Source organism: Heterocephalus glaber, unplaced genomic scaffold (genome assembly GCF_053883595.1).
Source record: "Heterocephalus glaber isolate CG9 unplaced genomic scaffold, H.glaber_assembly_v1.0 deba00001442, whole genome shotgun sequence".
Classification (NCBI taxonomy): Eukaryota; Metazoa; Chordata; class Mammalia; order Rodentia; family Bathyergidae; genus Heterocephalus; species Heterocephalus glaber.
Window position 1 is genome coordinate 24,967,622 of NW_028258296.1, and position 23,758 is coordinate 24,991,379.

Sequence of the window (23,758 nt, forward strand, 5' to 3'; positions counted from 1 at the left end):
TTATGGCTAAGTAGTACTCCATTTTATAAAAAAAACCACATTTTCTTTATCCAGTCTCCAGTTGATGGGCAGTTGGGCTGCTTCCAAGTTTTAGCTATTACAAACTGTGCTACTATGAACATGGGTGCACATATATCACTGTGGTATGATTCTTTTAATTCTTTGGGGAAGATACCCAGCAGGGGAATAGCTGGGTCAAATGGAACTTCCAGTCCTAGTTCTTCGAAGTATCTCCATACTGATTTCCACAGTGGTTGCACCAGTCTACACTCCCACCAGCAGTGGAGCAGTGTTCCTCTTTCCCCACAGCCCCCGCCAGCATTTGTTATTGGTTGATTTCATGATAGCAGCCATTCTTTCTGGTGTGAGGTGGAATCTCAGCATTGTTTTCATTTGCATCTCTCAAATGACCAGTGATGTTGAACATTTTTTCATATGTTTATTTGCCATTTCTGTTTCCTTGTCTGAGAAATGTCTGTTCATTTCAGATGCTCATTTTTGGATTCGGTCTTTAAATTTGGGAGGTCTGAGCCAGTATTACTATTAAAGGGAAATGATCTTACAGGAGAAAGTGCTGCACTGAGCACATTTGATACGTGCTTTGATGATTTTGATGTGGAGAAGATTGGGCCTCTTTAAGAAAAGCCCTCTCAGGGCTGCATTGGAGGCACCTACAGTCCTATCTCAGCACTCTGGGAAGCTGAGGCAGAAGAATAGCAAAATTAAGCCAGGCCTAGGCGACTAAGTGAGTCAGAGAGACCTTGTATCAAAATTTAAACACATTTTTAAAAAGTCTGAGGATGTAGCTCAGCTCGAAGTTCCCAAGGGTTCAATCTGCAGAACTAAAACAAAAACAAAAATCCCTTTGAGACAGATTACTGACTAGCTATAAGCAAGTTAGAGGTAATGAAGCCGTTTTCCAAAATATGAAGTTTTATTTTTTTGAACTGTCAAAAAAATTTTTTATTTCTTACTTGATGTCATTGTCATTCTAAATAAAGCAAAATTAAAATTTTAATGTATTAGCATAGATTTTATCCACCTTTATATTGCACTAGGTCCATTTTAAATGCAAATATAAGAGCCTAGACTTGTAAGGAGAGTTAATGAAGCTATACCTTTTAAAATTTCCTAGCTCAAACATACATATGAGTTTTGTTCTTACCAGAACAATGGAAATGTTCTACAAATCTAATTCAGCTGTCTGTACTTGACCAATTAGTAGATGCACATTCTACCAATGCTCTCTCGCTGGCTAGGTGATGACAGGAAAGTAAGATGTCATGTGATTTTCATTTTCTTTCTTTCTTTGTTCCTCCTCCCTTAATCCCCTCCCTTCTTTCTTGGTAGTACTGGGGATTGAACCCAAGACCCTGCACATGCTAGGCAAGTACTCCACCACTGAGCTACATTTTCAACCCCTACCCTTTTAAGAATGGTATTAGGGATTGAGCCTAGGGCCTTTGCACTGGACTTCATCCTTTTTTTTTTTTGGTACCGGGGATCGAACTCCACACCTTGTGCTTGTGAGGCAGGCAGCGGAACCACTGAGCTAAATCCCTGGCCCCACTTCATCCTTTTTTGGGATAGGACCCCACTGAGTTGTCCAGACTGGCCTCAAAGTTGAGATCCTACTGCCTCAGCCTCCCTAGTAGCTAGGATTGCAGGTGTGTACTACCACATAGTAGTTTTCTTTAATTGGGTGTAATTAACATATTTTTCTTTCTTAGATGATATATTTAATGGAATACAGTAGGAAATGTAAACCTTCAGTCTTCAGTGCTGTATAGACTGTAGAAGGTGACAAGCTAGCATGATTCACTCCATGTTTGGGAGCCTCCTGTGATCTTATTTTACTTGCCTATGTAGTGTCATATTTGCAGTGCCATTTATTACTATCTCATATTCTGAAGCTAGCTTCTTTCTTTCCTTTTCCTAAAACATGATTAGGATACAGCAAGTGATTTTTGCCAAGACAACTACTAATATGACTAACAATGTTTCTGGCTGATAATTTGGTTAGAAAAAGCCAGGTTAAGCAGAAATCAAAAACTTGTTTTATTCTAACCTCTCTTTGATCATTAAGATTAAATATGTACTGGAATATTCATTCATCATCATGTATTTATTGACAAGACGGGTTAGGTGGTGAAAAGTAGTGGACAACAGAAACATGATCTTTCATGGAGCTTACACTGTAATGGAGAAAAAATCAGTAGCTATGTGAATTAGTAAATAAGATATTTTGTCTAAAGTTAATTGCCATTAGAAGAATCAAATAAATGGTGTAAAAGAGAATGGTGTGGGAAGCTAATTTAGTTTAGGGTCAGCTAAGCCTTTCTGAGGAGGTGGCCATTGCATTGAGACTTAACATTTGCATATCAATGACCCAATGTACATTATGATTCAGCAGGTGAAGGTTCTGGCCTGAGATTCTGAGTTTCTAATAAGGACCCAGATGATGCTAATGTTGCTTTGTCCATGGACCACATGGACCACATGTTGGGCAGAAAGGATAATGAAAACGAAGCTAGAGAAAAGACTTCCATCCCATTTGACCCAGCTATTCCCTTGCTGGGTATCTTCGCCAGAGAATTAAAAGAATCATACCACAGTGATATATGAGCACCCTTGTTCATAGCAGCACAGTTTGTAATAGCTAAAACTTGGAAGCAGCCCAATTTCCCATCAACTGGAGACTGGATAAAGAAAATGTGGTTTTTTTATAAAATGGAGTACTACTTAGCCATAAAAAAGAGAAATTAGAGACAGTTATAGCTAAATGGATGCACATTGAGGCGATCCTCTTAAGTGAAATAAACAGGACACACGTGTAAATACTGAATAGTTTCTCTAGTGTGAGAAACTGAAAGTGTAAATTAAGGATTAAAAGGTATAATAGATAACGAGAAATAGGAAGAAAAGGGGCAAAGGGGAAGGGGAAGTGAGAGGGGTAGGGGAAAGGAAAGAAGGGAATGGAATTAATATGAGAAAATGGAAAAATGGAAACAAAGTCTTTGTAAATAGGGAGGGATGGAGGGGTTGAAGGGAGGGCAGGGGAAGGGGAAAAAATAAGAACCAAGAGAGTTTATGTAAAGGTGCAAATTTCCAATGATGAATGTCATTATATTGTATACCTAAAGTGCACCAATGATTAGGATGAATAATCGATAATGCGAAACAGGAAGAAAAGGCCCAAAGGGATAGGGGAATTGGGAGGGGCAGGGGAAAGGAAAGAAGGGAAAGGAAAAATGGAGAAAATGTACCAATAAAATTAACGTTTAAAAAAAGACTTCCAGGAGGAGGATATAGCAAAATTAGTCAACTTTCTATGACTGTAACAAAACACATGAGATAATCAACTTGAAAGAATGATCTTGGCTCACAGTTTTGGAGTCTTCAGAGTTCATGCTTAGTTGGTCCCATTCCTTTTGGGCCTGAGATTAGGTGATATTTCATGGCAGGAAGTATGTGGATGAGCAAGATGCTCTCATCTGGCAGCTCGGAAGTGACAGAGGAAGAGGAGGGAGCGGGGGTCTCTCTACCTCCTTCAAAGGCACACCCCAGTGACCTCCCACTAGGCCTCACTTCTAAAGTTTCCTCTGCTTGCCACTAGCACAAAGGCTGGGGACCAGGCATTCAATGCATAGGTTTTGGAGCACACTTATCTAAGCCGCAACACATCAGTGCTGGAATGAAAGGTGTAAAATCGAAGAAGTACACTAGATCATGTGGGGCCTTATGGACGATGGCAGGAAGTGTGCATTTGATGTTATTGTGATGGAAGACACTGGAAGATTTTAAGGGATCCAGTGGTAAAATGAACAAATTTCAGCCCTCAAAGATGAATCTGGAGGGCTAGGGATTTAGCTCAGTAGCACTGTGCCTGCCTTGCAAGCACAAGGTCCTGAGTTTTATCCCTGGTACCAAAAAAAGAGATGAATCTGGAGCTATAAGAAGGATGGATTTTAAGGAGCAAGCATGGAAAGAGAATGGGTTCTAGGAGGCTGGAGTAGTATTTCTTGGGCAAGATGTTGAAGGTCTGGATCCAGACAGTAGCAATGGAAATAGAGAGAATGGATACTTGGATTCGGACTTGTTGGCTGAGCCAACAGAACAAATAGGTGATGAGACAAGAAATTAAACATGTGAACGATTTTTATGTTTTGATCAAAAAAGAGCAGATGACAACATTTCCTGAGTGTAAAATCAAAACCAAACCCAGCCTATTTGTATTTTCAGTAAATAGCAGTGGGCAAATAGTCAAGAATGACTGCTTCTAAAACATTTGTTGTGGGGATGCAAATTTCATGTAGCATCTGACATTAAAATGAAGGTAGAAGGATAAATATGTTTGGTAATAATGTGTCACATTATTATAAAAAAGGCTATCTGGATAAGTTATAGAAATATTCTGACCAATGACATTTACATAATAATAACAGTTAATTTGCCTATGCCTGGAATTTTCCAATGGCGGTTGATGATTTTTTTAAAACAAAGATGAATGGAAAATTAGGGTATTTCTGAAGCCCAGTAGTAGCATAGCTGAGTTCCTCCCTCAGAAACTGTTTCCTTTTAGATTCTGATGAATGATTTCTCTCATTTGAAATAGTGTAAGAAAAAGTTACAATTTCTCCCAGCTATATCTCTGATTCATTTTTCTGGCACTACTTTTTGCTTGTATTTCCAGTTGAAATGGTTAAGATTGAATTATTGTTTAAATCCTTTCTTTCTTTTCAGTGTTGAACAAGTTTCTTTTGTCACTCTCAAGGTTAAGTGAAGTCACTACCAAGGGAAAAAACAGAAGGAATTTGAAATGATTTTCCATAAACTTCTGAACCCCAACGGCCTATCTTGTGAGAATCCTCAGTAGGGTTTAGCATTTGGGGGATAAATCATTTTGGAATAATATTTTCTTCCTTTGCTGTTAGTTTGACATGGCAAAAGAAATACCTGTTTTCTCAACATTTGTTCTGGCATATTCTTTTTCAAAGCAAGTTTGTAGAAACCATGAAAATACTGCATCTTCATCACTCAGTACTACATATAGCAAATATTTAGTAAGCATTAATTGAGTTACATTGAATTCTAAGAATCTGCTGGAAATCTTAGATTGGTTCCTATCATCTTGCGTAGAATAAGCTAGCAGAAGAAGTCTCTTGACAAAAAGACACATGTTCCTTAGGAATCTCACTCTTTCCTTTGAAATTAAAGACATCCGTTTTTTTGTTGTTTTTTTTTTTTGGTACTGGGGATCGAACTCTGGTCCTTGTGCTTGTGCAGCAGGCGTTGAAACCACTGAGCTAAATCCCCGGCCCTGTTTTTTTGGTACCAGGGATTGAACTCAGGATCTTGTGCTTTCGAGGCAGATGCAGGTGCCACTAAGCAAAATCCCTAGTCCAGGACATCAGTTTTTTAAGGACACTTTATAGATCAAGGCCCCAAATTTATAAACATAGTCTTTACAATTATCTGTTAATTTTTTTTTAACAGGGTCTCACCATGTAGCACAGGCTGGCCTTGAACTTTCGGCAGTCCTCCTGTCTCAGTCTCCAGAGTGCTGGGATTATAGGCACGCACCACCATGCCAGGCTTATTTTGTTAATTCTATGTATAAACTTGTAAATTTCTATTTGTTGCTGTGGCTGGATAAGCTCTCTTATCTTGGTAGAGATGTTAGGAAGTAAACAGTCTCAACTAATGAGGGGCTTTTGGAATGAAATAGACCCAGAAATAAAACAAAAATGCCTTTACCACAATAATGCCAGAATTTTAATAATAAGATTAGATGAAGAATATACTAATAGCCTCACAATTACTTTGCTCCTTTGCTACTGGTCCACATTGTTTTTAGGAGAAGAGTAATAGTGGCTCTGGGGAGATATTTATTCTTAGGAAATTCAGAAGGAAACTTGGCCAAGCCATCAGCCTTCACAGCCCCAGAATGAGATGAATTTAAAGCATCTCCACTCCAGCACTACCCCACATTCCTCCCACCTCAGAGTAGCTGAGGTTGGGCAGAGGAAACCTTCCTTTAACATCCAGGAGGAATCCAAAGCATTAATCTTCCTATCTTTAATAATAAAAGAAGGCCACAACCCAGACCACTTTCTCTTGTAGGAGATGGGGCACAATGTAGCAGATTGCTGTGGCGGAGGTTTGGGGACACCAGATAGGAGCCCAAGAAAGAGGACCTAAGAGGGGTCAGCAGAGGCCTAGGGAGGTAGACAAAGAGCAAGGAAGCAGCTGTTGGGGATGCCTCCTGAAGGCCTGCGTTTTGCGCCCCAGTCCTGTCCACTTGACCTCCACCTTTCTCCCTCTGACAATAGGAATCAGATTACTCAGAGAGGGTGTTGACTCCTGATCCTCTTGTTCTGACTGACACTGTAATGCTTACCTAAATTTTTGGGGAAAAAAGTTTGGTTACTCCTTTATCAGTGTTCAGGATGTATTCAAACTTGGAAAAATGGTGTGGATGTGTTTAGAAAACAAATATCTGCTCACTTGGTAGGGAGGTGGATTTGAGAGGGACACAGGCTGGATTCTCCCCCATGACTAAGATAAGGAAAAGCTTATGGGTGTTAGGACTCAGCACTCAATACCCTAGAGTATGGTTCTCTGACATGCTGAAGGCATCGAACTGAGGGATGAGAAGGGGCCCAGAAGCGAGGTTTTTCTGACTTTCTCCACCCTCCTGTCTCTAGCCCTTCTCTCCCCCAAAGCTAGTCACAGAAACAAGAATTTCACTTCCACACAGTGAGTCATAGAAACTAGAACTCCTCTGTCTCAAAGCAAGCCATAAGCCCCAAAATGTTGCCATCTGTTCCCTCTTCTTGTGAAGATCTTCAGGTAACAGGTGGCAGGGCCTGTACCCAGAGGAAGGAGTGCTACACAGAGAGGCTGCACACAATCTGATCAGACAGATCAGGTCAGGTCTTGCTGGCTTTCCCTTCAGTTGTTGCCATTAGGTTGTACCCTTTTTATTCAATGACAATGCTACATAGACATCCATTCTTTATTTAATGTAAGCATAAAACACCCTGTTTTCATAGGTCTTCATTTCTTCATCTCCCGTGTCACATACAGCTTTGATAAATAAATTCATAAAAGTTTTCTCTTGCTAACCTGTCTTTTGCTATAGATGTGTTGGTTCTGACCCTTATGATGAGTATTACAACTTTCCACCCCTACACGGCCAGCAGAGATCCCTTATTGTGGGAAACACGGTACCTACTTTGTCTTTTTAAAAAAATTAATTTTATTGGTACATTTTAGGTATACAATATAATGACATTCATCTTTGGAAATTTGCACCTTTACATAATCTCTCTTGGTTCTTATTTTTTCCCCATTCCCCTGCCCTCCCTTCAACCCCTCCACCCCTCCCTATCCATTTTTTCATTTTCTCATATTAACTCCATTCCCTTCTTTCTTACCTGAAGCACTAGCAAAGCCCATCCACATAATGGGACAGGAAGAGTTCCTGGCACACCTGGGCCATATGAGATTTAATTGTTTGCATAACAAGGTCTTTTCCTTAAGGATTTGTAAACAGTGTTGGAAAAGTGTGGCACTTAATATTTCTTCCACAGTGTTAATTAATGCCTTTTTGTGTGTGTGTGATGGCAATTGATTCAGGGTCTTCTCACTGAGCTAGATCCCCAGTACTTTTTATTTTTTATTTTGAAACAAGAGTTGCTAAGTCACTAAGTTGCCCAGGCTGGTCTCAAATTTATAATCTCCTCTCTCATCCTCCTAGAGAGCCGGGATTACAGGCCTGTGCCACCACACCCAGCTCTAATTAAATGCCTTTTGATGTCAGCTTCTATGCTAGGTTCTGGGGGAATTAATTCCTTTTGGCCTTCGACCAAACCATTAGGATCATGTAGTCTGTGGTGGTGGTGGTGGGGAGACAATGATGAAGAGATAATTCAATTCAGTAAGATGGGAAAAAAAAAGACAGAAATGTGACCAGTTACACCAACCTAGGCTATGATAAGGATCTGAACTGGTATAGTGGCAGGAAGGATGGAATGGGAAAGGGAGGCAAGAGACATTTCTGAAGTAGATTCAAATGGATTTGATAGGTAGTTGGACAAGATCCGATGGGAATGGAATGGGGAGTTCTGGGCTCCTGCTGGGAAATTCTAACCTCATTTATTTAAAAAAAAAAAAAGTTCATGTCAAAACATCAATATTGTCAAAGCCCAAGGAAGAGCTGAGAAACTACTCTGATTTGGTTTTTGTCATCTACTGCCCTACAAGATTGGTTGACTGAATTGACAGTTGGACTATTTTAAAACTGGGAGCTTTAGTGCAAGTTCCAAGACAAGTCCCAGAGTTAAATTCACTTCCCAGGAGTGTCAAGCTGTCCCTGGATGTCGAAGCCTAGACTGTCATAACAAAAGGAAAGACTCAGCACAGTCAGGGTGAGGTGAGAGGCACTGGGCTATTAATTATGCCTAATATTTCATTATTAGAATGCTACATAATGAAACAATAGAATCTAGTAAAGATTTTTTCTCTTCAAATTCTGTTACTTAAATTTTTCTAGGTAACATAAGAATTCATGCAAAAATTCAAAAAACTGCAACCTCGGGCATAAATGGGGTAATTATTAAGGCTCATGTGTCATGAAGGAGGGTGTTGTTTTGCCTTTTTGGACAAGTCTGTGTGTGTGTTGAAGAGTCTGTAGACTCTGGCAGTCCTAGGAAGGGTGGGGCAGGGAACTCACCTCAGGGCAGGGCAGGGAACAAAGAACATAGGCAGAGTAATGTGTCCAACACCAACAGCAGATGCACCATTTTTCTCTTGCAAAAATGAAGCAAATATCAAGATGGGGGGGCACTTTCAGTGGAGAAGTGCAGCGATTGTGAATATTGGCTCCTGAGTCAGGTCAGCTGAGTTGACCTTCACTGGTCCTGAGATCCTGGACTGCGTATCCAGGCTGTCTGAACTCTTAATAAGAGCCTGACACTTAGTACATACTCAATACATATTAGCTTCTACTGTTCTAAGTAATTTGGAGACAAAAAAGGAAAATCAAAACTATTTTTCTAACCTTGACCAAGGAACTAGAGGAATAAAAGCTTCCAAAACAGCCCTAGATACTGGGGTTATAGCTTGGTGGAAGAGCCTGTGCTTAGCGGTCACAGACCCTGGGTTCAGTCAGCACCACAAAAACAAAATGAAACAAAACACGCACACACACACACACACACACACACACACACACACACACAATCCAACCTAAACAAAAACAGCATTAGAATATGATTCCAAAAGGACAAGCAACAGAAGAATACATATAAATTGGGGCAGGGATGGGCATGTTGGCACATGCCTGTAATTCCTGCACTTGAGAGGCCAAGGATTGCTGCACGTTCAAAGCCACCCCGGGCTACATAGTGAGTTCATTGTCAGCCTGAGCAACATAGCAACACCTTGTCTCAAAAACAAACAAACAAACAAACAAACAAAACTGGGGTTAGGAATGTAGCTCGGTTATAGAGTGTTTGCTTATTAGCAAGTGTGAGAGCCTTGGTTTGATTCCTCAGCATTGCCGGGGATTGGGGGGAGATAAATTGGACATCATCAAAGTTAAAAGCTTGATGCTTCAAAGGACATCATCAAGAAAGTCAAGAGGCCATGTCTAGCATGCCCAAGACCCTGGGTCTAATCCCCAGTACTGCCAGAAAAAAAAAAAAGACAAAAAAGAAAGTGAAATAGCCCATAGAAAATCATATATATCTAATAAGAGGCTTGTATCTAAAATATATAAAGAACTCTTACAATTCAATAATAAACTGAGGCTATCCAGGAGCCCCCAGCTAACAACCATCTCATTAGTGTACAAAAGACCCTCTTGAATCACTCCAGAATTCTGAAGGGTTTCAGGAACTGTGTGCCAGAAACCAGCAGCAAAGACCAGATAGTCTGCATATTTCTTATTATATCATGATATCACAGGACACTCCCTGTTCTCTGGCCATGGACAGGAAAGAAAACAATACACTTCAGAAGATAGTGGCCCACTACTAGCATCCCTTTCAGTCATTTATAAGTCCATTAAGTCCAGTCCTTTATCACATTGTATGAAATATCTCCCCCAAGTGACATCACTCAGGTCTGCAGGCCTCCATTCAATGTTGTCAGGTTCCAAAAGCCTACGAAGATAGGAACCTTCACTCTTTCAGGTATTCAGTATATCTGAGCTGAGAGACAATCTTACCTCTTTGTCTGAGCCTCTTTCAAAGCGTTAATAAAATATTGAATTTCTCCTATTACATAACCCTCGTATTCATAGTCCCTCAGCTACTATTTCTCTTTCTCTTAATTTATACCCAAATATTTCTATCTTTGGTAGGGACATTAGGTTTGCCCACATACTGGTCTAGATTATAGGCACCAATACTTGGTAGACTAGCAAGTGCCTCCCTTCAGACCACTCCCATTCAGCTAAGGTAAGGTAAATAGGTGCAGGACCAGTCATTACAGCTATATTCACTGCTAGACCCACTGTTGTGAGACGAAGTAAAGATACAACCTGTCCCATCTGACCCATAGGTTTGTATGTAGAAGGTGCCCCAGTGGGTCAAGTGTGGTCCCCAGCTGGTGGTGCCATTGGGAAAGTGGTAGAAACTTAGGAGATGGGGTCTGGTTGGAAGAAGTAGGTAGTTGAGGCCATATCTTTATCTACATCTCTCTAGATATAGATATAGATATAGATATAGATATAGATGCCATGTTATGGTTCATGTCTAGATGTCCCACCAAAGCCTCATGTAGTTATAGGCTATTTTGGAAGTGGCTGAATCTAGAGTGTGTGGTTGATTCATGGTAGGGCTAGGCCTGAGGGCACTACGATTAAGGGTACGAGTGCTATAGGCCCTAGGTAGTCTGAATAAGATAAAAGGGGCAGGGAGATGCTGTTAAGGTTCCTTGTTGCCTTTGCTACCCTGTGGGTGCCATGAACTGTTTTTCCTCTGCAAGCCCTGTCTGCCACACCACCCTCCCTTGGGGCCAGTCAGCTATGGACTGAAACCTCTCTGAATTGTAAGCTAAATAAACCTTTCCCCCTTTAACTTTGGGTGTTGGGTATTTTGTCTAAGCAACGAGAGAAGGGTAACTGACACACGCCAGGCTGAACTCAGGCTGGTATTGAACTCACTATATAGCCCAGGCTGTCCTCATATTCACAGCAATCTGATGGCCTCAGCCTCCCAAGTGCTGGAATTACAGGTTATTTGAAGGGTATATTTTGTCTCTAGCCCCTTGGCTCCTTTGCTGTATCTGTTTCCTGGCTGTCCTGAGGTAAGTAGCATTCCTCTGCCATTCTCTATCACCACAGTGTTCTACAGCACCACAATGTTCTACCTCACCACAGGCCCAGGAACACCAGAGCCATATGACCATAGACTGAAACCTCTGAAACTATGAGCCAAAGTAAATTTTTTCTTCAAATTGATTTTTTTCAAGTATTTTTGTCACATGATGGGAAGCTCAATAACACAAGATTTAAAAACGTAACTAAAATTTCTTTCTTAGGAATCATCACTGCTTCCAGCACTTATATTTGCAGACTGGGTCCTGTGATCACAGCATCAGGAAGATGCATGTTGAGGTGATATGGAGAAGAAAGGTGAAGAAGTATTGACATTGTACCAGCATATTTCTCCCTGGGTAAAAATTATATGATTGTGACTAGTATCCTTGCCTATCCCTTTCTTCTTTCCAGATCCACTAGGGAAAGAGGAAAATCACTTACTAGGAACACTCTCTTAGCCACTCATGTGGACCAGCATGACAGTCTCCCAGGCCTTTATCCCCCATCCTCTGTCTCAGACAGCTGATGTTCAAACTGCCTGTTCATTCTAATTTTCTATCCAACTATTTCTCTGAGGAAGTATCTCTCTGCCCACTGGACATTATAGACTATATCCTGTGTTCTTGGTCTGAGGAGGTGTGACTTGACCACTCAAACTGGTGCAATATCTTCTGTTCTGGTTCTCCTGTGGCCTTCTGAGGACTTACAGCTTCCAGGAGGTAACTGAAGCCCAGTCCAGAGTCAGGGTCTATTCCCTTCAGGAGCTCCCAAGGCTGCCACCAGCAGTCTCACTAGCCAGCTATGTGCGGGGCCTTCCAAGAGGGAAATCTGCCATACAGCCAGCAGCAATCTGTTTCTTTTGCTGGCTAACCGAACAGCTCTTATAGTTATTTTATGCCTCAAAGGATGCAAGAAGAACATGCTCCATTCAGCCTATCTCTGTACTACTGCAGCTCCCCACATCCACTTATTTCATGGGGCCAGTGGCCACTTTAGGTAAGTACATGGAACTGTCTGCTCATGGCTCCCATTCCCCTGAAGCTGGCATGGATTCTTCTGATGGAATTTAGCACATCCTACTTTAACACTCCCCTCAAATTTCAAATTTAATAGGCCAGATTCCCACAGTCCCTCTGCCTGAATATCCAGTCCTAGACACTGGTCATCTCATTAGCATACAAAAGACATCACTCCAGAGATTCCAAGGATTTTAGCTGTCTGCCGGAATTGGAGGCAGAGACCAAACATATATTTCTCATTCAATTATAATATCACACAGGCTGAACACAAAAGATTGCATTTTGCATAATTCTATTTATAGGAAATGTCTAGAATAGACAAATCTATAGTGCCAGAAAGCAGATTAGTGGTTGCCAGGGACTGCAGGCATTGAGTAGGAATGGAGAATGAACAATAATGATCAAACTCAGAGCTTCATATATAGTAGTTAGGTACGCTATCACTGAGCTACATCCCCACTTCCAGAAATAGTTTCTTGTAAGCCTAGTTTTAAGTATATGTTGAATTTCAAGCTGAGATGAAACAAACAATATCAGAGTGTTCATGCTAGAAGTGTCTTTGTATCATTTAATCCAAATCTCTAATTTTACAGATAGGGAGACTGAGGCCCAGAGAGAAATGACTTGCCTGAATTTGCCAAGCTAGGACCTAGACAAAAATCTCAGTTCTTCTGCATCTACTGCTGTGTTACATTACCTCCCTGATTAAATCATGCTTCTAAAAGCTGGTGAATTTGAATTAATATGGCAGAGACTTACTGGGTTTTAGTTTTTCAATGTTGTTTTGGGTATCTATAATACAAGAAGGCACCGGATACCACATTTCAAAGGCATGTCTGTCTTCCTTGAAGCTGAAAATAAATCAGTATTTCTACTATTTCACAGAGATGCTTTTAAAAATGCTTTTTAAAATTTTTCTGATTTTTTATTGCAAAAATCATTTATTGAAATGCTATTAGGGGATAGATAATGTCCAAAGTCTGAACCAGTAAATACCTAGAAAAAAGTAAATCCTTACCTTCATAGAATTTACTTTGTTTTTCTGACTTTCATAGTTGGGGTGGATGCCAAGTGAATTGAGAGCATTCCTGCCTTACTTACTTCCTGGATAGCCAGCATCCAAGATGTCACCAATGATCCTTGTTTCCCAAGGACCACGTCCCTGTATAATGTCCTTCCACATTGCCCTGAGTGAGCAATAGAATTCTGTGGAAGTGACGGTGTTTGACTTTGAGTTTCAGTCCTAAAGACATTGCATCTCTGTCCTTGCCTCTCTTGCATGACTTCCACAGGGGAAAGGACCCTCAGCAGCACTGCAAAGACCACATGAGAAGAGGAACTGAGGCTTCCTTTGTGGAGCCAGCACTAACTTTCCAGGAGGTGAATGAGTCTTTGGAAGCAGACCTTCCACCCTCTGTCAAGGGTTCAGCTGACCATAACCTCAGGAGAGACAGACAGACTCCAAGCCCAACTACTTTGAGGACAATTCTTTTATAGTTCTTATCTAGTTTTCCCCCACAAAAACCTCATGAACTCACAGGCTTTTGAAAGGTGACTGAATCTTGGAGGCACTATAGCTAAATGTGATGTTAGGAGAAGGGCCTGGTTGGAAAATGCAGGTCACTGGGGTTGTGACATATAAGAGTATATCTCCCTTTCCAGCTCCACCTTCTCTCTCTGCTTTCTAGCTGCTATGATGTGAGCAGCTTTCATCCACCATGCCCCTCTGTCATGCTGTCTTGCTGTGGAGCCAGTTGACCATGGACTGTAAATGTGAGCCAAAATTAATCTCTCTTCTTTTAATTTATTGGTGTCAGGTAGTGAGTCTCAGGAACAAGAATGTAGCTAAAGCAGCTTTTGGTACCAGAGAAGCAGGGTCTTTGCTGTGACTACTTGACCATGTGGTTCAAAAGCCTTTGCAAGTGGTACACATAAGGAATTTGGAAAGGTTTAGAGAGCCTGGCTAGAGAAGTCCTAGAATGCTGTAAGTTGATCTTGATGGGAGATTCTGGTATGAGCTCAGAAGACCAGAATGCTGATCAAAATGCAGACAATGAAGGCCAGGCACTGGAGGTTTCAGTTGGGAATAAGGACTCCATCAGCAGTTGGATTCTATGCCATCTGTCTTATGCTCTTGCAGAAAATTTGCCTACATTTTGCTCTTGTTGTGATAGTTAAGGGGAGACGGAAAGTAATAATGATGGACTAATTAATCTGGTGGAGGAAATTTCAATGCAGCCCAATGTTCACACTGTGGCATGAATACTTTTGGCAGCTTTTAGCCAGGTTTATACTGGAAAATCAAGAACAAATGGCACAGATGAATGATTTAAAATGTTTGGCTAGAAAGGAATATCCTGTAAAGTTGGGGACTGTAAAGTTTTGGCTGAGGAGAGAGCTTGGTTGCTGAAAAGATTAGCTTTAAAAAGAAGCCAAGAAATTTACTTTAGGACAATAGGAAAGATACCTTGAAAGCATCTGAGGAATCAGTAAGAACTCAGCAGGCTCAAGGGTGTGAAAATGAAAGACTTTTCTTTGAGAAAACAGCCCAGGAAACCTACTAAAGAGGATGATCTGGGGGACTGATTACTCGGGATTGAGTTTACAGTCCTCAGCCATCTGGGTACTTGCAGTCCTCTGCAGCCATCATTCAAGGTGTCTGGATACTGCCCAAGTTGGCACCAGACTTCGTGGTGCTTGTTTTACAGGCATGCATGCAAGAGTTGTGGAGTCAGGGAGGTTTCAACCAAGATTTAAGAAGAAGGCCTGAGAGGCCAGGCAGTGTGCTTCTGAGTGAGCAGTATGTGAAGCTGTAAAAGTAAGCCAAAAATGTAGTGAAGACCCCAGGAAGTAAGAGAAGCCAGAAACATAGAATGTCTGCTGAAGAAAGCTGTAGGTAGCGAGTGGAGCCATCCCAAGAGAAAAAGCATGAGAGCTGTGACTGGTAATACCATAGGGCCAGGGCTGTTCAAGCTCTTTGGAGCCCACATCTCACCATGACAGATGCTGAACATGGAGCTATAGGATTTAATGTTTTTCCTGCTGAGTTTCAGCATTGCTTTGGACCAATTCCTTTCTATGCGCTCATTCCTCCCTTTTGGAATGGGGAGGTTTACCCTGTGCCATTATATATCAACAATATTTAACTTTCTTTTTTTATTTTTACACGGGCTCAGAGCTAAAAGTTTGCTTTATGTCTCAGTGGAGAGTTTGGACTTGGACTATCCAGCAATGTTAATACTTTGGTGACTCTTAGAGATGGATTAAATGCGTTTTGCACAAAGAGATGTGCATCATGGGTCTTTTGAGGGACAGGGGTGGAATGTTATGTTTTATATCTAGATGTTCCTCCAAAGTCTCATGTACTCACAGTTGGGGTTTCGAAAAATGATTGAATCGTGGGGGTGCTATAGCTAAATGTGATGCTAGGAAGTAGGGGTTTGTTGGAAGATGCAGGTCACTAGGGCCATGCCCTGGAAGGTTATATCTCCTTCTCCAGGCCACCCCACCCCCTACTTTCTGACTGCTATGCTCCTCTGCCATCTCATCCTGCCTTTAAGCCACCCAACCATAGAGTATAAATGTGAGCCAAAACAAGTCTCTCTTCCTTTAACTTGTTAGTGTTGGGTAGCAAGTCCTAGTAAAAAGAAAGTGACTAAGATAATTCCCTATCAAAGAACAAGATGAAAAGACCCAGAATATTGAAAATTGGAAACAAAGTAATATTTTCTTGCACTTCTGGGTCATAACAAAAGAGAGCCAATTCAGTGGGCAAAGTACTAAAGACATTGGCCATTTTAAACCCATAGATTCTGATAAAGCATTCCATGGTTTGGGTGCTGTCAGAAATTTGGGGCTTCAAATATGATTAGGAAAAGATTAAAGGAAGTGTACCTTTTTAACATGGGAGAGCAGAAGAGACAAACAGATGAAGAGAAGGCAATCTTCACAGTAAAGCAGGCCACAGCAGTTATCTTAGGATGTTAAACTTAGCTGTGGGCATGACAACAGGAAACATTTTGAAAAGTGCAACAACTCAGCAAGACTACTTGCTAATAATTTATTTTCATCAAGAAAAGAAAAACATATCCTTGGTAACTTGCCAATTCTCAACAAGCTAATTCATAGCAAGTCTTTCTCTGGGAAAAGAGATAATTAAATCTCTCTAAAGTCTTTGCTCCCTAGCTACAGTCATCATTAAGACTGTTCACAAATATTCTTGTTTTCTTTCCTTCCTGACCTGTGCTGGACTATAATTTCCCACTCACTTGAAGTTAGTATTATGTGACTAGCTTTGACTAATCAAATGTAAGTGGAAGTTTTAAAAGCTGGAACTCTTCATCATCTTATCTTTTTCTTATAATGGCAACCAGCAATGTTCATGAAAGGGGCTGCTCTGTCAGCCTGGGCCTGGAGTTAGTTAGGAAGACAGTGGTTTAGGATAGAGCCTCCTATTACCATGGTAGAAATTCATCATCAAAATTTAAGTCACTAGATTTTGAGTATTGTAGTAAATCCCAGACTTACAAATGAGTTCAGTTCTGAAGCTGGACACACCTTTGACACAAATATACAATGTATAGTGCTTTGTACTTCCTAGCAGTCCTCTCCACATCACCACTGCTTTTTTCTTGCTTCCAGACATCCTGGGCTCTGATTGAGCACTATACTGCTGTACACAGTCTCACTGTACGGTAAGGACACAGCAGCACAACTGGGACAATGTCCCTCAGACACATGAGCTGCCACGATTTGTACACATCTGTGAATGTCTACAGTGGGAAGTCCGTTCATATCTGTGAAAGTTTTCAACTCAAATGTTCATAAGTCAGGGACTTATTGTACTTGTAACCACAGCAAAGCCCACCAGAAATACTAATACAGAATCAAAGTTCATGTTCATCAGGCCTCTTTGTTCAGATGCAGGCATAACACCTCTCAATTGGTTAAGAGCTCCTGTGTATAGGAGTCTGGCAGAGAGCTTGGTGCTTTCCACCCTACATCTTAATATATTTTCACAATAAACTTGAAAGTCAGGTATTATTAAACCCATTTCACTTACAATAAACCTGAGAAGTGAAATATCTTCTCCCAGCTCACTGCAAGCCGCAGAACTGCCACCAGAAGCCAGATTTTATGAATATAAAACAAGCAGAGTCACTATGCTCTTCTGAGGTCTCCTATTACTTATTATGAGCCAAGGTAATTTTATCCTACTTGATAACTCAGATGTCACCTCTTCCTGGATTAGTCACTTTTGCATCCTCCTCTTGTCTCTCCTTTTCTATTTTCTCTAGGAACTAGGCTGGGGGAAGTTTCCTCTCATCATGTTCCTCCAGTTAGAGATATGGCCACTCTCCCACATAACAGAAGGAAATACTTGGCATGTGGCCTCTGAAAATATGTTAAATATTTTATATACATTGCAATCTTGTTTAGTCTTATAGGACCTCAGAACAGAATTATTATAGATTTATTTTAAAAGTGGGAAACTGAAGTACAAGCAAGTTGTATTATTCTCTAACTTGTCACTAGCAGGTAAAATTTAAACCTAGGCCCACTTGATTCCAATGTCCTTGTTCTTTCTGATACCTCTTCCCACAACAATACTCAATGTGTGCCAGTCCTTAAGGGGGAAACCCTTAATGAATTTGACAGGATTAAGGTACCTGCAGTTGGACTTTTCTCTAAAGAGGTGACCCAGAGTCTCCAAACATCTAGAGGTTCAATCATCCTAAGTGGACAGGGTCCTCCATCGTGAGGCTCAATCTGGAAGTGATATCGGTTAGAAATAGCCATCTAATTTCCATCCATTTCTTTGCATACAGGAAGCACCCAATATTTCTCCGCTTTTAAATTTCAGTTTTCTCAAAATCAGTATCAGATGAATGAGGCCTGTACAACTTCTGGCTTTAAAGCAGTTAGGTATTTGACAGATCTTCTAGCTCAGGTTTTCTGGCCTTTGGATATCCCTGGGTAGCCTTTTAGGTCTTCCTTCCTCCCTCTCTTCCTTCCTTCCTTTCTTCTTTCCTCTTTTCCTTCCTTCCTTTCTTTCTTCCTTTCTTCTTTCCTTTCTCCTGCCCACACTCACCCCACTGTGAACTAGCTACCAACTTCTTAGGTCTTGGCTCTATCCCTGTTTTTGTTTCCTTTTTATGGACGTTCATCAACCAAATCATTGACTAACAAGATTCTTTGGTGTTCCTGGCTATTTGAGGCTGTGAGTAGTTATGTAGCTTGCCTCTTATGGTCAGATGCTGGCTGGTTGGTTTGGTGTAGTCACAATTTAACTTGTCCATCTGTAACAGCTCCTGACAGAACTTTCAGTTCTAAAATCAGATAAAGTTTGAGTTGAAGCCATGTCTATGTTGGTTGAACAGTTGCACTAATCACTTATTGTCAACACGGAGGGCTTGGTTCTCCTCTGCATGCTAGAGATAGATCCAAGAGCAAGGAGGACAAGGTCCACACTCCAACCAAATCCAATCTCAGTGGAAGAAAGAGAAAATAAGCAAATAAGCATGGTAATTTCGAATTGTGGTAATTGCTACGAAGTAAACAAAATCATGTGATGTAAGAAGAGACGGAATTTGTTACTTTAGGCAGGTGATGATGGGAGGTGTCTCTGATGAGGGGCCTTCTAAGCTGACTTGAATGATGAGGAAGGAGAGTAGGTAAGAACATTCCAGACAGAAGGAGTGGAAAGTCATAAGGCTTTCAGATTGGAGTAAGTTTGAGATGTTCAAGGGCTAGGAACATGTTAGTATAGTGACTATCCACTGAGCGGTTAGTGAGTGTGAGGCATTGGATTGTGCACCTCCATCTATTATCTCATTTTAATTCCTTGCAAGACAGATGAGATATCATCTCTTTAATTTTTCAATACCGAGGATTGAACCCAGGACCATCACACTGAATGATATCCCCAATCCTTTTATTTTTTTTATTTTGAAATAGGGTCTCACCAAGTCACTAAGTTGCCCAGGCTAGGCTCAAACTTGAGATCTTCCTGCCTCAGCCTCCCAGTATACTGCAATTACAGGTGTGCACCACCATGCCTGGCTTATCATTTTTACTCTCCTGGTATACCTTCAGTCCTATCAGCACTTGGGAATGTCTTACTTCCGTGATGGCAGCCAAAGAAGTGAATCTCAACTGGGGTCATTAGGAAATTTGTGAATGGGTGCGACTAGCATTTAGCAAACTGAGAGTAGGAAGGAGAGACATGCTGTTATAAGTAAATGGCCCGTAATGAATTGTCCTTCAGCGCATGTGACTTAAAATGTCCTACAGATGATGTTTGCATAGGTGGAGAACTTTTTTAATAATCCCCAAACCTAAACTAGAATTCCATTTTACATACAAATATGAAACATTTTCAAATGCAGTCACCAACTCAAGGGAGAAGATTATAATCTGTGTGGAACATTATCAAGAGATGTTCACCATTTCAGCAAACACATCATCTACTATAATGCTCCTCAGGGTATCTTACTCACTGGAATGCCACACCTGCATCAATCTGAATTTGTAGCTGTCATGCACAAATATGTAACATGAGACTCAACATTCCTTTCAATATATTTAGAATCCACTGCACTGAATTTTATGAATAAAGGTTATTTAAAAATACTTCATATTATTACACTAAAATAACAAATTTAGCACTTTGATAAGAAATCTGTAATTCAAAAATTATAAAATAAAAGGACTTTTATTTATTTTGGAGTATTCTGGTGCCATCACTAGAGACCTTTATGGAATTTCTGAGTGGCCATCTCTCTCTCTCTGTTTATACTCTTCTTCCTGTTGTCTATTTAAGTTCCCAGGATCTTTTGAAGTACTATATAGTTTAGATGCCTCAAAGCACTGATGCTACCCTGTCCCATAGAATAGCATATGCATGTATTTTTTTAATTAATTAATTAATTTTTATATATTAATTGGTACATTTAGGTATACAATACATTTACATTTATCATTGGGTTTTTGTACCTGAACATGATGTATCTTAGTTCTTCTTTTTTCCCCATTACCTATGTGCCCTTCACCCCCACTGCCCTTCCCTATTTACATAGACTTTGTTTCCATTTTTTTTTCTTTCTCATAATTTTTTCTTTCCCTTCTTCCCTTGCATGTAGTTTTAGAGACCTCATGTTTATGAAAAGTAAGCCCCAACAGTAAGCCCCAACTTGTTGTCATGGATCTCATGTCATGTTTCAACTTTGACATTGTGTAATTTGTTTTTCGTGTTTTCCCAACTCAAAACAGACCCTTTCTCCTCTTTACATGAATAAATTCAGTCTGTTATTACTTCTCTAAACACTAGCCCTTATTCTAGTGTACTCCACACCTTGTTCTTTCACTTTTTTGTACTTCTTGTATAGATAATCTTACTTCTCTTATATTCTAATTTATTCATTGTAGATAAATGTAAGCAACTGATATTTCAGTGACTTCTAATGTAACCCAGCCCAAGCAAAGGCTCCTAATACATGTTAATTTATTTTAACTGCTTTGCTTTTATTTCCTCTTTTATGGTAGTTAAGGCTTAGCACTAAAAATCTTGTGTCCCAGAAAAATCTCAGTCCCAGGCAAACTGAGACTGTTGGTCATAGTAGTATGCTTTTCCCCACTGAAACTGTGTGTCTTGGTAGGTTATATAATGTGAATATTTAATTTCATGATGACAAAAGAAGTGCTACAGAATATTTTGTTGAAAGAAAGGAGAATTGAGTCTGATGGGGTTGGAGACGCACCTGGAGAGAAAGACCTGAGCCACAGCCCTCCCTGCATTGATAAGATTTGTGCCTGAGGCTGGGCTAGTATGCTGAGGTGGGCATTTGACATCTATATCCCTAGCCTCTAGGACACATGTCCAGATGGATGCACAAAGTTTTTTTCCCCCAGAAGTATAGAGAAAATCTGTTTTGCTGCTCTCCCACTCCCTTTGACACCTTTACACTCATGATCCCTATGTCCACATGTTGAAAGCTGTTCCCAAACAGTCTAGAAGATAGAAATGTGGGCTCTGGCCTCAGAAAGACTTGGACTCTACTCCCTGATCTGACATAATCTCTGTGTCTAAGTTTCTTTCACAAAATGAAGATGATAACAGGAGATGATATCTGACTTCTGAAGTTAATGTGAGGAATAAATGGAAGAAATGGGTTATGTCACCCATTCTTAGCACAGCACATAGAAAGTTTATCATTGTTCCTAAGCCTACTTGGCTCTGCCCTTCCCAGCAGCAACTTTTTGTGCATGTGTGCTTAAAAAAGTCTTTAATTACAGAGCTAACACATGAAACACTGAAAGGCAAAAATCAATGGCTATACAACATCATAACATATTCCAGTTCTGCCTTCCTTTATCACAGCAAACAAAAATGCAATGCCCTCGTAAAAGCTTCATCCTTTGTAAGAGTCTTGCATAATAAAGACAAGCTTCAATCAAATGTGACATAACAAATGCAATAAGTTATTGCCCCACTTTCCAAGAGTATTCTTAAATTTGTTTCTTTATTTTTGTAGCACTGATGATACAAAATTACTTATTTGTAGTTTCTAGACCTCTGTCACTTGAGTTGCTCTTTCCACAAGGTTAGTAGGAAAGCATTCTGCTTAAGGAAGCAATTTCACAGTAAGGAATGACTGACTGGTAGACCACATTTTAGCAAGCTGTCTGCTTTTTATTTTTAAAATTAATTTTATTGGTACATTTTAAATATACATAATGATAACATTCATCAAAGGAATTTTGTACCTGTACATGATATATCTTGATTTGATTCTTTTTCTTCCAATCTCCTCCCCTCTATTTACAAAAGCTTTGTTTCCATTTTTTCCTTCTTTTCTTGTTTTTCCCCTTTTTCTTTCCTTTTCCCTCTCCCCCTTCAAAGATTCCCCTTCCTTTGAACAGTTTCTTCCTATCTCTATCTTCCTATCTCTATTATACATTATACATTATTATACATTATTATTACATTATTATACATTATACATTATACATTTTTGTCCTTATTTACCCTTTCAGTTTCTCACACCAGAGAGACAATGAGATATTTACAAATACATGTCTGATTTATTTCACTTTAGAGTATAGTCTCATATTGCATCCATTTAGCTATGAATGTCTGAAGTTTACCTTTCTTTATGGCTGAGTTGTACTCCATTGTATAAAAAAAAAATCACATCTCTTTTATCCATTCTTCAGTTGATGGGGATTTGGGTTGTTTCCAAGATTTAGCTAGTATAAACTGTGTCACTATAAACATGGGTGCACATATATCATTGTGGTAGGATGCTTATAATTCCTTCAGGAAGATACCCAGCAGGGGAATAATGCTAATCCTAAATTTTGAGGAATTTCCACACTTATTTCCACAGTGGTTGCACCAGTCTACACTCCCACCAACAATAGAGAAGGGTTCCTTTTTCTCCACAACCCTGCCATTTGTTGTTAGTTGATTTCTTGATAATAGCCATTCTTTCTGGAGTGAGATGGAATATCAGCATTGTTTTAATTTGCATCTCTTGGATTGCATTTTAAAAAGTATCAATATTCGTCAAAATATTATGTACAAGATACGTTTTGAATTGAAAGAAGAGTGGCACCTTATTTCCCATACCCCACTGGAAAATTCATATTTTCAAAGTTCTCCTCCAAAGTTCTTATGAGGAAGCTCCAACCTCTGTGAAGACACAGAGAAAAGATGGGAATTGATAAGCCAAGAAGGGTCTCAAAAGAAATTAACACTGCTGACATCTTGATCGAGGACTTCCAGCCTCCAGATTGGTGAGACAGTACATTTCTGTGGTTTAAGCCATCCAGTAGATGGGTCTTAGATAAATAGTACTAGAAAACCAATACATTCCCTGATTCCTGTCATGGAACTTTTATAGATTTAAGTTTCTAGTACCAAATCCCAGCTAAATTTCTTTAGTTCCCTGTTCTGTCTTTTAATCCTTATGGCACATCCCAGAAGTTCAGTCTATGGGTTCACAATAGGAAAGAAAGGAATCAATATTTATTAAACTTTAACCTGTGCATAGCATTTAATCATCACAGTAGTTTATGAGTGATTATCATTACAGACTAGGAACCAGGGTCAGAGAGGTTTCATTTCTTAACTAATCACCCATCCAACCAACAAATATTTATTAAACATCTATACCCATATCTGTATACTAAACTCGATGACAGGCACTGGAGACTCATCATCAGTGAATCAAACTGACTTAGACCTTGCTTCTATACAGATAATACTTTAGTGGAGAAAACTAAAATAATTGATTATAAATAATATAATTAAAATAAATAATTATAAGCATAAATAACTTAGGAAGAAACACCACGTATTAGTAGAAAGCCAAATTAGTTCAGTTCAGTAAAAATTTACTGAGAACCT

General features: G+C 39.9%; 1 protein-coding gene and 1 long non-coding RNA gene across 3 annotated transcripts in view; one reads left to right on the top strand and one right to left on the bottom strand.

Moving 5' to 3' along the window:
• Positions 1 to 23,758, top strand: part of Znf326 (zinc finger protein 326) — a 204,810-nt gene that overhangs the window by 115,560 nt on the left and 65,492 nt on the right. The gene's annotated exons all lie outside the window — the stretch shown is intronic.
• Positions 7,395 to 23,758, bottom strand: part of LOC147827649 (uncharacterized) — a 35,572-nt gene continuing 19,208 nt past the window's right edge. For both annotated transcript variants that reach the window (XR_015451970.1, XR_015451969.1), the window contains one exon: positions 7,395 to 23,341. This is a non-coding gene — a long non-coding RNA (uncharacterized LOC147827649). The remainder of the gene's footprint in view (positions 23,342 to 23,758) is intronic.